Below are 13406 nucleotides of genomic sequence, written 5' to 3' on the forward strand. Positions count from 1 at the left end.
AAAACATCATCTAGAAATGGTCCATACCTTATCTTATCACAGGATAAAAAAACTAATGTCTTACAAAATCTACAACAACAAGTCATCCCTGACATGCAGTGTCAGACTGTGCCCATTACTTTACGCATTTTTAGAATGGATGAGCCTAATATGTTGGCATTTGTTGCTTCCTGCATTTCTTTTATGACCTTGGAAATAATCTGAATGAATGTAAACATTTTTATATTGAAGACACTTCTCTTAAGCATAGGCTGAGTTAAATATTATAACTACCTTTTTGCAACACAATCATTCAATTTTCTTTTAGCAATTTGGCACATCATTAATACAGCCCGTAAAAACGACCCCTTCACACAGATGAGGCCCACTGATTAAACTATTTCCTCAACATACCTCATTGCAATTTGCTCACATTTAGAAATATGAATCCACTCCAATGACACTCTTATTTTACAGGTTTAAGACCTTGCATTCAATCTTAGAGACCTCAACTGATGTATAGAAGAAAATATGGACTTTATTTTAGATACAAGCATCATGAAGCCACTAGCGTTGATTCTTCCTTCACAGAATGAATGAAACAAGGACATCATCCTAAATATTTGGCAAAACTATCAGTTTTGTGTAGAAACAAAGTGTGGCTGAATGAACCATTAGGCTCAACGTACACCGCTGTCACCTACGCAGCTAAAGTAATACCCAAGACAATTCTTAGACATGGTCATGACCTTTAACTAATTCTGTGAGGTATAGTGTGCCTATTAAACCACATTTTACTGGTAAAGCTGTGATTTTGGGTTCTAGACAACACCTGTGAGTAAAAATACCAACCAACACCCACGACCCTGACCCAACCGTGGTGCGTGTCAGCTTGGCCCGAGCCCCGGACAGTCTACGCAGCTCTTTCAGGAGCCAAAATGGCCACCGGCCTACCAGGCAGGTGAGAGGCCCTTCCCTTCCTCCGCAGAGGGACAGTGAAAACACAGGCTACACAATCCCACCACTGTAAGGAATGTTGTGCTTGGCAGGGGCCACGATGAGTGGACGGCTTCCCCTCCGCCTCCAGCAGGCAACCCGGCCAGGGTAACAGAGGCAGGCCTTTAACTGGTGCCCTGGAGACACGACCAGCCCCAGGCCACACTGCCTTGACCCTCATCCCCCACTCCACCGTCTGCATCACCCACAAATGCCACTGTTAACGTTTGGGGAAAGAAAACAGTTAGGTGAGGAAAGAAAAAAAAGAGAGTGAAAAAGGCAAGGAGGGCTGAGAGTTGGACTTGTCGTATGGGCCTGATTTCCAGAACAACATCATGGTGAAACGATGGTCTGGATGGAAACATGTCAACCTAAGGAAAATACCAACCACCAAAAATCACAGGTGCCTGGTTTGAAAATATTTACTCTTGCTGAAACCAATTATTTGGCCACACTGGTCTGTATTTCAGAGTGATGAAACAAACATCTGTTTACTTTCCAGATCTTAAAGAATGACACACTGTGGTATTGTGTAAATTACTTTTATTTTTGTTGGAATTCCATTGATTTTTTTCTCACATAAAATATTTTTTACATTATTTTTCCAGGTTTCTAATCGTTCCTAGTTTTTGTCCATTTTGCTCACAAAATCATAAATTATCCTGTCAGCCTCTTCTATTGGGTTGATATTATGTTAGCCTGTTCTTATTTTCAGAACCAATTTTTTCTCTACACTGCATTGATGGTGACCAGCGGGGGTTGAGTAGAGGGCCTGATGGAGTCAGTGGAAATGATGAGTTGGGTTTGGTTCCACTGGTAATGACACAGGATGGTAAAGACCTGTAAAGCTCTGCTACTTTAAGGCCAAATACTGTAGAACGCTTTTTAAGGACCATAAAGCCTCAGTGATCTGGACCGGGAGGGAGTTGCTGAGGCCAGAAAACACATGAAAGAAAATGCAGCTCGGGGATCCAGTTTGGGGATCCCATTTATGTTGTGAATCCTAAACCCCTCTTTGTGACCCCTGGACCCTGAGGCTGTCCACGGGCCCTCCCAAGCCGGTAGGAGGGGGAGCCGTGGTACAGGGAATGGATGGGCTGGCCCCTCATGGTCCTAGTTTCAGGTTCCAGTGCCTGGCTGGTCTGGTCTAGCATGATAATTAATCTTCAGGGTGTGCATGGGTAGACGAAAACAAACAGTAGATCCAACATCATAGAGGCCTGGCACAGCCTGCTAGGACCAACCAGTTAAGGATACTCTCCTCTCCGCTAACTAGCCCAGCTCCACCTGTTTCTACAAGAAATAACCAGCAGCACATGGAGTCCATTTCAAAGCGCCCGGGTTTTATTTGTACTCCATTCTTGGAGTTGACATTTCATCATGACAGCCACATCACAGTCCTGCAGTAGGGTTACTAATTCCCACACTGGTACCGTGTACTGGACATATCAGAAGGGTTACTAATTCCCTCTCACTGGTACCGTGTATTGGACATATCAGTAGGGTTACTAATTCCCACTCACTGTCACTGTGTACTGGACATATCAGTAGGGTTACTAATTCCCACTCACTGTCACTGTGTACTGGACATATCAGAAGGGTTACTAATTCCCTCTCACTGGTACCGTGTATTGGACATATCAGTAGGGTTACTAATTCCCACTCACTGTCACTGTGTACTGGACATATCAGAAGGGTTACTAATTCCCTCTCACTGGTACCGTGTATTGGACATATCAGTAGGGTTACTAATTCCCACTCACTGTCACTGTGTACTGGACATATCAGTAGGGTTACTAATTCCCACTCACTGTCACTGTGTACTGGACTGCACGATTATCGTGGCCAAAAGAGTTCACAATAACAATATTATCGCGATATCTAGAGAAAATATGAAGAAAAATAATAATATGAATGCCATCAGTCAAATTCATCTTCAACTTTGTTTATTGAGTGTTTTGTCTGTTTCTTGGCAAACGAATTACACTCAAAATACAAGTGTAGAGAGGTGGAGAGAAAGTCTGTAACCATAACTGTACAAATTTAAAAAATGTAAGCATTCAAAAACAACAATTACACTTAGTGAAACGGCAACCAGATGAACTGATGAAGAGAAGATCCACACACCGAGAGGAGGCCTAACACCGAGAGGAGTTTTAGGAAAAAGACCATGTCATTTTCACCTATTGAATACCGTACAATCATACACGTATTATTAACATGATATCAATATTTCATTATAGTAATATCCCGGTTATCGTGAACACCTGTATATCGCGACACCCCAAGTCACATGGCAGTCAAGTGAACTGCACCTGATGGCCAATGGAAGACGTGTCCACCTAGGATGGAACTGACTGTGACAGAGAAAGATTTATACAGCCATTCCAAGCTGGGCTTAATATAAGAGTGTGTGTGTGTGTGTGTGTGTCTGTGTGTGTGTCTGTGTGTGTGAGCGACCGTCTGTGTTCCCTCTAAACATGATCCGGTTGGTCCTTGGGGAAGCAGCCCCCTCCCTGACCCTGCCCTGACTACGCTAAGAGGCTTTTGGGCTGCAGAGACAAAGCGTGAGGTCACATCCATGTCTTCCATTGTGACACACACAAGCACAAACATAAACACAAAGACTCCAGGCACTTAGCCTCAGAGACAGTGCCACTTCTTCGCCTAGAAACAAGGCCACAGCCATGGATAGAGCCCGTGGCATCCACAACACATGGCACCCTGCTGAGTGGAAAGGGTTGGTGAACAGTCCAGCCAACTAAAGGGATTAGTCCTTTATAGCTTCTAAAGAGAGGAAGAGAAGAGCAGATCCACTTTGACAGCCTCTTCCACCTACACAGAAGCCATCACTAATATGAACATTGTTTCTAAATGTTTGGTTTTTGTAAAGTCCCAGGTTGGACTAGGAGACATGCAAGGTTGGAAACAGAGGGTAACCAATCTCTGGCAAAAGCGGACTGGATCTGACTGTAACCACATCAAAGTCAAATACATAACTACCTTTTGGTCGTTATCCCTCTATAATTAAAATTACAATAGCCTGTAGATGTAGGAAACCTTAATCCTACTTTCACAAAGCTCAGTCATTATACTTAGTTTCAATGTGATTTGTGAGGCGCTTTACATTTTGTTATTGCTATTATAGATAAAGCAAGCAGGCAATGGAAGCTTTAAAGAAGTGAGGACTGAAAAATTGTGTTTGTGTGTTAACACACACATTCTTTATTATCCTGATCAGGGAAAATCCCCACATGGACAGCAACCCAAGGTACATTTGACCTTGTGGGGACATGTTGGTGGTCCCCATAAAGGGTATTTTAAATTTGGGTTTAGGTTTAGCCCAACGTTAAAATTGGGGTTAAGTTAATGGCTGGAAATAGGGGACAGGGTAGAAAGTAGGGTTAGTTCAGGATTTAGAAAAATACTATATTAAATGGACATTGTTTAGGATCCTCACAAAGATAGTAAATGTTGCGTGTTTGTTTGTACAGTACCAGTCAACATATTGGACAAACTTACTCATTCAAATGAATGACGAAAGTTTTGACTAGTATAGTATGTGTGTATATAAATCAGTGTGACGAGTTTTTCATGTTCATTCATAGATTGCAACACACCCTCATAACCAGAAAAACATTTAGTGACTGTGTGTGTGTGTGTGTGTGTGTGTTTGTGTGTGGGGGGGGGGTATCTGTGAGAGTGGGAAAGAGCAAGGGAGAGACACATTCAATCAAGTACAAGTTATTGTTTTTTAAAACCTTCCTCTTTGAACACATACAGTTAATCGTTGAGGAGAACTTTGCGTAGATGTGTAGTACTGCACAAACACATCTCAGTTTTAGGAGTCTACACACGAGGCCCAGGTTTGGTAGTAAGCCACCACATTGTCAAACACACACTCAACAGACACAGCCTGTTCCAAATCAAATAATACACCAGGCAAAAGTGATTAGGGCCTGACAGAACTGTAGAGGAGAGAAAGGCCAACTTCAGCACTCCCAAATGAGTCAAAACCACACGGTAGAACAGAACAGAAACATAACACATCGTTGGCTAATTTAGCGGCCACAGACATTTAAAGCTACTTCCAAAATAACTATTTTCCTTACGTTTTCCGCTTTTTAGCCCCGACATCTTAGCAAGGCTACGGTACACCTTTCCAAATACTGCAATTCGCAGAGTGTTGTGTAAACACAAAACAGCATGTGAGGGCAAAAACCGACGCATCCACCCTCTCCCCACTTTTTTACATTAGCCCTTCAGCCCCCTCCAAATCCATGGTCACTGTGAAATACCATTGGAGGGTGGTCTCTGCACTTCCTTAACCTCCTCAAATCCTTTCCGACCAGCTGGTCAATAAGACCTGATGGATCAAATCAGTCAGTAGTTATATTAAACCTGCTGACATTAATACCAGTCACATGTCTTACAGACACAGCATTGCTGCTGCTGGATATAGGTCCGTGGCTCAAAAGACACTGCTCCCCACATAGTGCACTACTTTGGACAAGGTCTCTGGTCGAATGCAGTGCCCTACAGTGCGGAATAGAATGCCATTTGGGATAAAACCATAGGCTGCCTGCTAGGCTAACTCTCGCTACCTAAATATAAAACCTCTGGATACTGTTACAGATTGGGTTCTAAATAAAGTGTCTTATTTTGATTCCCGGTGGCATCTGTTCCACTGATCCAGTAATAGAAGGGTAAACAGCCTGGCGGGGCCCAGAGAGAAGAGAGTGACATGCAACAAGGAGAAACTTAAACAGCCCCTGTGTCAAATGTTTGACATTTGCAAAAAGAAAAAAAAAAAGCACACACAAGTGTTGAGGGACGGGCTGGGCCGGGGGCTGGGTTGGGCTGGGAGTGAAGCCTGCCACACTTCACACTGAGAGCGGCATGTTTCATCCTGCCTAACTCCATTCTCCCTCCCCTTTTCATCACCCCCCCCCCCCCCCCATTGTAACAAGACTCTTTCTCACCGAGGCGGCCTCTGCCAGGTTGTTTCTCTTTGTTTCTCTGCCGTTGCCATGACAACGCCCAGCGCATGTGTCTATGAGTGCACACACACTGGTGCGAACTACATCCAGGGGGAGAGAATGCACATGCAAGTGTGTGTGTGTGCGTGCGCGCGTGTGAGATGCAACAGCGGGAACAGCGGTGGTCAAGGTCATGGGAGGCCTCTGGCCTGTGTTGTTCAGCAGTGTCCCTGCTCTGACACGCACATTCACACACACACACACACACCACACCACTGTTCACATACAGGCCTGCTGTTTACCCAGCACACCAGGGCACAGAGAGACGTTTGTTTAAACAAGGTCAACAACACACACACACACACACACACACAGACAAAAGCAACGTTTACTGTATGCTCGGCCTGTATATGGTTCTGCAAATCTGCTCCAAGCTCACAATCTCTTCCCCCTTTCTTTCCATGTTTCACCCTTGTTTTCCTCCACCTTCTCCATCTGCTTGAAGCTCAGCCTCCTTCTATCTTATGTCTCTCGTCTCTCTCTGCCTCGTGTCATTTGTTCTTTCTCTTTCTCCCAAGCTCTCCATCTTTCTCTCCCTCTTAGTTTGCTCTCCTTGTCATCTCATGGCACATTCATTTAGATTACATCAAATGAGAACTGGGCCTCATAGCTTTACAGCCTACATCATGTTTACATCAAATAGAGCCCGGAGTAGGTTCTGGTCAGTTGGCACAGCTCTGGTCAGTTGGCACAGTGTAAACTACCGAGCAGGACCTCGCCTCAAATGCCTCCATCTCCAAGAGTCAACAAATCTGTGCCACAACAGCAACATAGAAGAACAAGGACTTATCACAGTGGAAAAGAGGGATGTAGAAAACTGACAGGGCAAATTCAGTATTGAGTGACAAACGCGAAGGGTTATGTATAACTAGAAGCACAGCCAGCCTCGTCGCTGGTAGTCAGTGAGGACATTCTGACATTGGGGTTAAAGTAGCTCTGGCCAGAGAGAGAAAAATAGAATGCACTCAGAGTCAATTAAGACCAGACCAACAACCATCAGTTTTGATCTCAACACCCCCGGAACCATGGAAATATGAGGGCTTTTCTTTTTAACCCGTAACGCTTCATTAAGACTTCTTGAACAAATCAAATTGTCATAGGAGAGGGCAGCGTCTGTGCCATAGCGCACATTATTAAATGCATTCTACTTAATATAAAGAAGCATGTCTTCCCTCAAAATAACTGGGCCAAAACCCAACTATTGAAAGGTAGTGGGAATTCTTTTTAGAAACACGTGCCAAACCTGCATATCTCTTCAGTACCCAGGTTTTTGAATCAGCATTCTTTCAGCAGCCACAACAGATCTGTTCACAGCCCATGCTACTACAGTTGTTGCATCTATAAAGCTCCCCGCTTTCAAATCATTTACCAGTATTTATCTTTGTCTCCGTCATAAAACCACTACACCACATTTGTGGTGAGCATTAGAACAATGTCTACTTGCACTGTACAACACTTGCAAGTATTGCCATGTGTGCATTGTAGTGATTATAACGTGAAGAAATAATAGCGTCAGCACCTGTAGCTAAACATTTTGATAGGTTTCACCTGCATCATTGTGTCCAGGCTATGCTGCAGAAAATGTATCAGTCACAGAAAAGACATGATCAGCTGCTGAAATGAGACATGCAGTCTGTAATGATTGCACTCCACCAACAACCATAGAGAGCCTGTGCTCTGCGGTGATTGCCTCGTGATTTGTCAGTATCTTAGTAAGTGAAATGGACAAGATTGTGCTGAATAATTTCAACCAATGCACTACAGACATGATCCCAGCTTGCTCTGACCGAGATTGACATGAGAGACGGTGGATAACTGTTCCGACTTGGGCAGGTATAAACTGACCTTTAAACAGCCTTGGCTCATCTTCGCATTTAAATCCCTGTTATCAGACACCATGGCCTCATTCTGAGATATTAAGAGGGATGAAGAGAAAGATTAACTGCAATTTCTTCAATGGCAATTTGATATTTACACACTTTAATATATGTTTCATACAAATCTGTTTCCTAACACCCAATATTGTGTGTGTGTCCCTGTAGTCTGTCTGTGTTCATTTACGTGCCCCTGTATTTACTGCCCACTGTGTGAATCCCTCTCTTAGTATCGAAGCAGCAAGAACACAATTAAGGCGGTTAAATATGCACATGTGTGGACACTGTAGCTAAGGCTTTGGGCTTACCCGCCTCCAAGAATCAGGTGTTCCTGACAATTCTGGTGTTCGTTCCTGCCCGGCAAAAAGGCTAGCCCCTGAGGAGAAGCCCGAGCTTAGCCTAGTGTTAACCTAGCGTAACCCAGACAATGTTTACCTTGGAATAGCTTAGCGTAGCGAAGCCTAGCATGGTTTGCACTGGAATAAGCAGCATTCCACGCAGAACCCAGCGGCATGAATCAACTCTGTCCAAACAGCCCCAAGTAAACAGTGTCACATTGTTTCACTTTTGTTTGTCTGGCTACTGTACGTTTTAGTTAGCAGATTACTGTTATGACATTCAGACCTGTAGCTTTTTGTTTCTGCAGTACACCAGTGTTTCTTCATTTGGAGGGAAGGGGACACAGGACAAGATTACAATTTTCTCACTGTACCTTATATTTAGGTGACCCATTTTCCGGAAGACAGTCCCATTTTTCATTGGCACGTCCCCAGCTAGAGCTGTCCCCATAAATGTCCCCAGATAACACTTAGATATTGAAAGGCAAAGAGGAAGTTAAACTATAGTAGGTATTATAAGAATCACACACTTTAGTCTTATCAGCATAATTGTCCCTGTCCCAAACCCGCTTGATCCCCAGACCGTTTATGAGCAAGTTCTATGAGTGATAGGGAAGTGTAAACACTCCATAAAGAACCATGGCCCCATAGTGTTCCATGACACACTGTCACCATTATAGGAACAACACTGGCTGCCAAACGTACTAAAGATCATTCTTAAATTACTAGATGTAGTCGTAGACAAAATGAGTCTTCAGTTTTCACTCTACTAATCTCTTCATCTTACCTTATATTACTTATTAACCCATGCTAGGAGATATAAATGCATGTACGTCCATGGGAACAGTGATTGGCTGTTAGATCACTGTGTGGATAAGGTCCCATGTTCCTCTCATGCATATTGCACTGCCCTCCCTGATAACCTGGTGAACCCTTGGTCATGGGAAGGAGACCCTCAAGTTAGTGACCTTTGTTGACCTCCCGAAACGACTGCACAATCTGGGGGATCAAATAAAAACCCTAACTTAAAACAAGGGCCCTGAAGCAAACAAGTACATGTGGCGGAAACTAGGTATGCTAAGTGATACAATATGAGTCCTACAGTTAGATGATGTGCGCCTATAAGGTAAGGTAGCATGAGCTTCTTGTGACTAAAGTACCAACGCAGTGTAGTCAACAACGTACTCACATACGGTTCAGAATCTGAATCTCCTATCCACTAAGTGTATTTACACATACCCACCATTTTACTTGACATTAAGGTAAGACTTAATCAGTATGAGTAGTCAATGTAATTCTCAGATACTACAATTAAGCATCCTCTCGTGTTTCCAAAATTCCATTTTCGGGAGTAAGAGAGAAAGCAAACTCAGAGGGAAATGGTTTTCTATTAACTGACACATTGGCTATTTTGACTTCTTGTAAAATCAAAGGTGGGCCTTTGGATATAAAAAAATAAATGAGGGCAGTAGTCTATTCTGTTATACAGTAAACCATGTCAAGTTAAATTCCATGTGTAGTAATGAGTAGAAGAGTATCATGGGCATAACAAATAATGGGAACAGGTGTGCTAGATAACAAGGCAAACATAATGCAGAGCACTAGGTTTAATGGTGCTTGAAATAAAGGGTAAAACGTTGGAATTGTTAAAACACACACTTTCTGCCTCTTTAGACAGTTCTTGTTTCTTTCCGTGCAAGTAATTGTGTTCACTTTTAGCCCCTCGCCAGTTTTCATCCTGAATCTTGAATGTCTAAAATGGGATGGAAAGTATGTCGAAAGAATAATAGATCTATAAATTTGTAGACCTGCGCTTTTCTGGCCTGCAAACTGATTTCTTCAAAACTGAAAAATGTGCGGCCCGCAACTGTATTTCTATGTCTGATGTGGCCCACAAGCCTAAAACAGCAGGTAATGTGTCACTAATATTCAGTAGCTCATTCCAGCAGAAAGACATCCATATTTGAAGCAAGTCACAACAAGATTGTTAAAGCGTACATGATGACAGCTGTAAAAGAGTAAAAAAGGCAAGTCTATTCTCCCCTTTCAGGTGTAATGAAAGCAAACAGAATATATTTAAATCCCAGCTAAAGTCTTTTGAAAACAACAACACCCTGAACCAATTTGTTTATGCTGTACAGTTACCATGGCGCCTTAGTAGCAGCCTAAGCACAGAGCTCTTTCACATTTCTGCATACTGTTTTTTTTAAGTGTTTTACATTTTTATCACATATTTTGTTACTAAATTAGATCAATTGCATATATCTTGTGTTTTTGAGACACAGAATTGCAGATGGACTCACAGGTTAACACCTTTTGGCTTGGCTAGGTATTGCTGGTTAATGCTTTGGTTGAAAATCCTCATCGGGAAAAAGACCAGCTTTTCGTTGAATTGGCTGCCAGTGACTGATCTTTTAAAAACATTATCAGAGAAGTTGCTGAAGCGTAAAATAGCAGATAAAGAAATTCAGCAGTAAAGAAGAAGACTTGAAGTGAGGACAACTAGCTTCCATTCTAAACTTTGTTTGGTTCAGCTTTTTGGAGCACAGAGCTGGAATCACACAGAAGGCAACAGAAGAAGTACATTGGCTTTAAAATCAGGCTGTTTTCCAGGCTTGCAAACTACAAGGTCATCAGCAGAATCAATTCCAATCATTAACCATCCTCTGACCACTTCACCCCACACAAACCACAGACCTAACCCTCTTCATCTGCAGCTTTAAAAAATATTAGCTGACATGTCATTATATATTGCTTGTTGTTTTTTTCCTTTTGAGGGCCTTTGACATTGTCACTTAATAAGTTCTAATTATTATAATTGTGAAGCCCACTCTGATCACTCAAATGAACACATCTGATCCTACTCCTGTCTTGTCATCGTTTCCATGGCTCCCAGTGCTGCGCTCATTTTTATGTTGACATGGCAACTCTGTGGCTACTTGTTATGGTAGGTTTGTGTGTCTTGATCTAGACGACGTACAACAACAGTCACAAAAGGAGCTGTCCACGCCGGATGGCACCAGATGGAAGCCATACTGTCATTTAATGACATCACAACATCCGAGTCAGGTAACCACACAGGAAGACTGGAGCTCCCGTGGAGAGACAGATCAGGAGGACCTGCTGAGGAACCATAAAACCGTCCAGGGGGAGGTGTGACCTGAGGTTCAAGCCGTTGCCTCCCATGCACTGCTGCTCTACTGCTGCTGGACGGCTTTGAATCTGGCCTACTGCTCTTTGAGCAAAAAAACTCTCTCCACTATCTTTCCCCAGTGTCTCTGTAAAATAAAGTGTACAAATTCCATGAAAGGTAATAAATACTGTTCTGATATACTGTATGTGAAAGCAGAATAACTGAGTAACAACAAAATAAGTGTACAAAATCTTGACACATTGAATGTATATAGCAAAAAAACCATTGCATAATGAGAGAGAGAAAAACAATAACATTTTGAGGAGACTTATGTATTCAATTTAATGTCAATTTGCCCCGCTTGAAGGAGGGAGACAGGACACAGGCGCACAAGGAACTGAGAACTTCAATAAAGACATTTAAAAGAACAAAACTAGACACAGGGTCACAAACAATTACAAGCAAATATATAAAAGAAGGAGGAACTTAAAAAGCAACAGTGATCAGGAACACAGATGAGGGCAACGATAACAAGAAACAGGTGTCTGTTCTCTAACTGAGGGAGAGAGGGCGCTGAATCCCACTGGCACCCAAAAGCGCAAGATAGATGGGGGGTCAAGTAAGCAACTTCATATTTGATGTTGCCTATGATATTTCACACAAGGTGTACATTTTTTCGACCTAAATAGAATCTGCATGTTATAAACATCAACATCTATCATGTAATAATTAACCAAAGCAAAGGAAATTGTATTAACATTTTCCATTTACATTTTTAGAGGCTGTTAATTGACAAAAAGATTACCCACTTCTGAAATAAATCAAAATAATGGTAACATGCAGTGCATATTCAAGACCCAGATTTGTTGATTCGTGATGTTTCAAGAAGACAGAGCTACTGTTCCTCTGGGGGAAGACCTCTCTACCATGGTTGCCAACTCCATAGTGTTCCCCAACTTCCCCTCCTCAACTGCAAAATGCATTGACTTATACCAGCACAACACCATAACATTTCACACAATCATTAAGCTCCTGCAAGTCCAAGCTTCGCAATATTAATACAAAACATCCTCACCTCACACAAGTTATTGCATGTGACCCAGTTCCTCTACACACTCCACTGGCTTCCAGTTAAAGCTCCAATCCACCACACTATCATCCCTTACTTTAGACAATGCTCAAATCCTACATCCCTACCCAAGCTCCTCATTCTGCCACCTCTGGTGTCTTGGCAATCCCAACCCTACAGGAAGACAGCATCCTCTTTTATTGGGACCAATGGCTTGAAAGGTGTTTCTGCTTAGCCAGTTGTATTTTGTCATGTCCTTTCGGCAGGCATAGAAGAGTTGTAAACACCTAGCCTAGATTCTAGCCTTTGTGTTTGCCTTTGGAGTCTGCCAACGGGAAGACAAAAGTGACAATGAAAGTCAAGAAACACCCTTAAGTTGCTGAAAAGTTTAGATCTGAAACATGGGCAACCCTTAAGATGAACCAAAAACAACATCATTAAAAAAAATGGAAAGCACTGGTAAGCTCAGCAATCGTAAACTGCCTGGTAAGCCAATGACCTCTACAGTGGATGAATGAAGAACACTCATAAAAATATGAAAAACGCAAAACAAACGCATATCAGGAAAACACTCCAGGAGGTAGGCGTGGATGTGTCAACTACTACCAGACGCATGAAGCAACAGACAGATGAGACAAAGATAAACATGTACCAGAGTGAGGGCAGGAAAGTGTGGCTTTCTTGTCTTTATTGACAATGCAAAAAAGTGTTGACGGCATCAGAAATATGAATTCCAAACTGAAAAGAAGGTCTGCTAAGATACAGGTAAATGCCTCTGAAGTCATTGGACTGCACTTCATCACAGAGCAAGTCAATGACTGTAAAGATACTGCCATAGAAACTTGTTTTTTTGGGGTCAAAAAGTGGAAAATTGTTAAATCAAAATCCAGATTTATATGAAAAATAAGATGCATGAGGTGCAGGCCTGTCCGTAGGTAGTGGACTTCAGGCAATTATTACATGAAAAGGATATGCCAA

At 42.5% G+C, this 13406-nt stretch overlaps 1 protein-coding gene across 1 annotated transcript in view; it reads right to left on the minus strand.

Annotated features, from left to right (window-relative positions):
- Window positions 1-13406, minus strand: part of nfatc3a (nuclear factor of activated T cells 3a) — a 72661-nt gene that overhangs the window by 23232 nt on the left and 36023 nt on the right. The window lies entirely within an intron of this gene.

Source organism: Esox lucius, chromosome 2 (genome assembly GCF_011004845.1).
Source record: "Esox lucius isolate fEsoLuc1 chromosome 2, fEsoLuc1.pri, whole genome shotgun sequence".
NCBI lineage: Eukaryota > Metazoa > Chordata > Actinopteri > Esociformes > Esocidae > Esox > Esox lucius.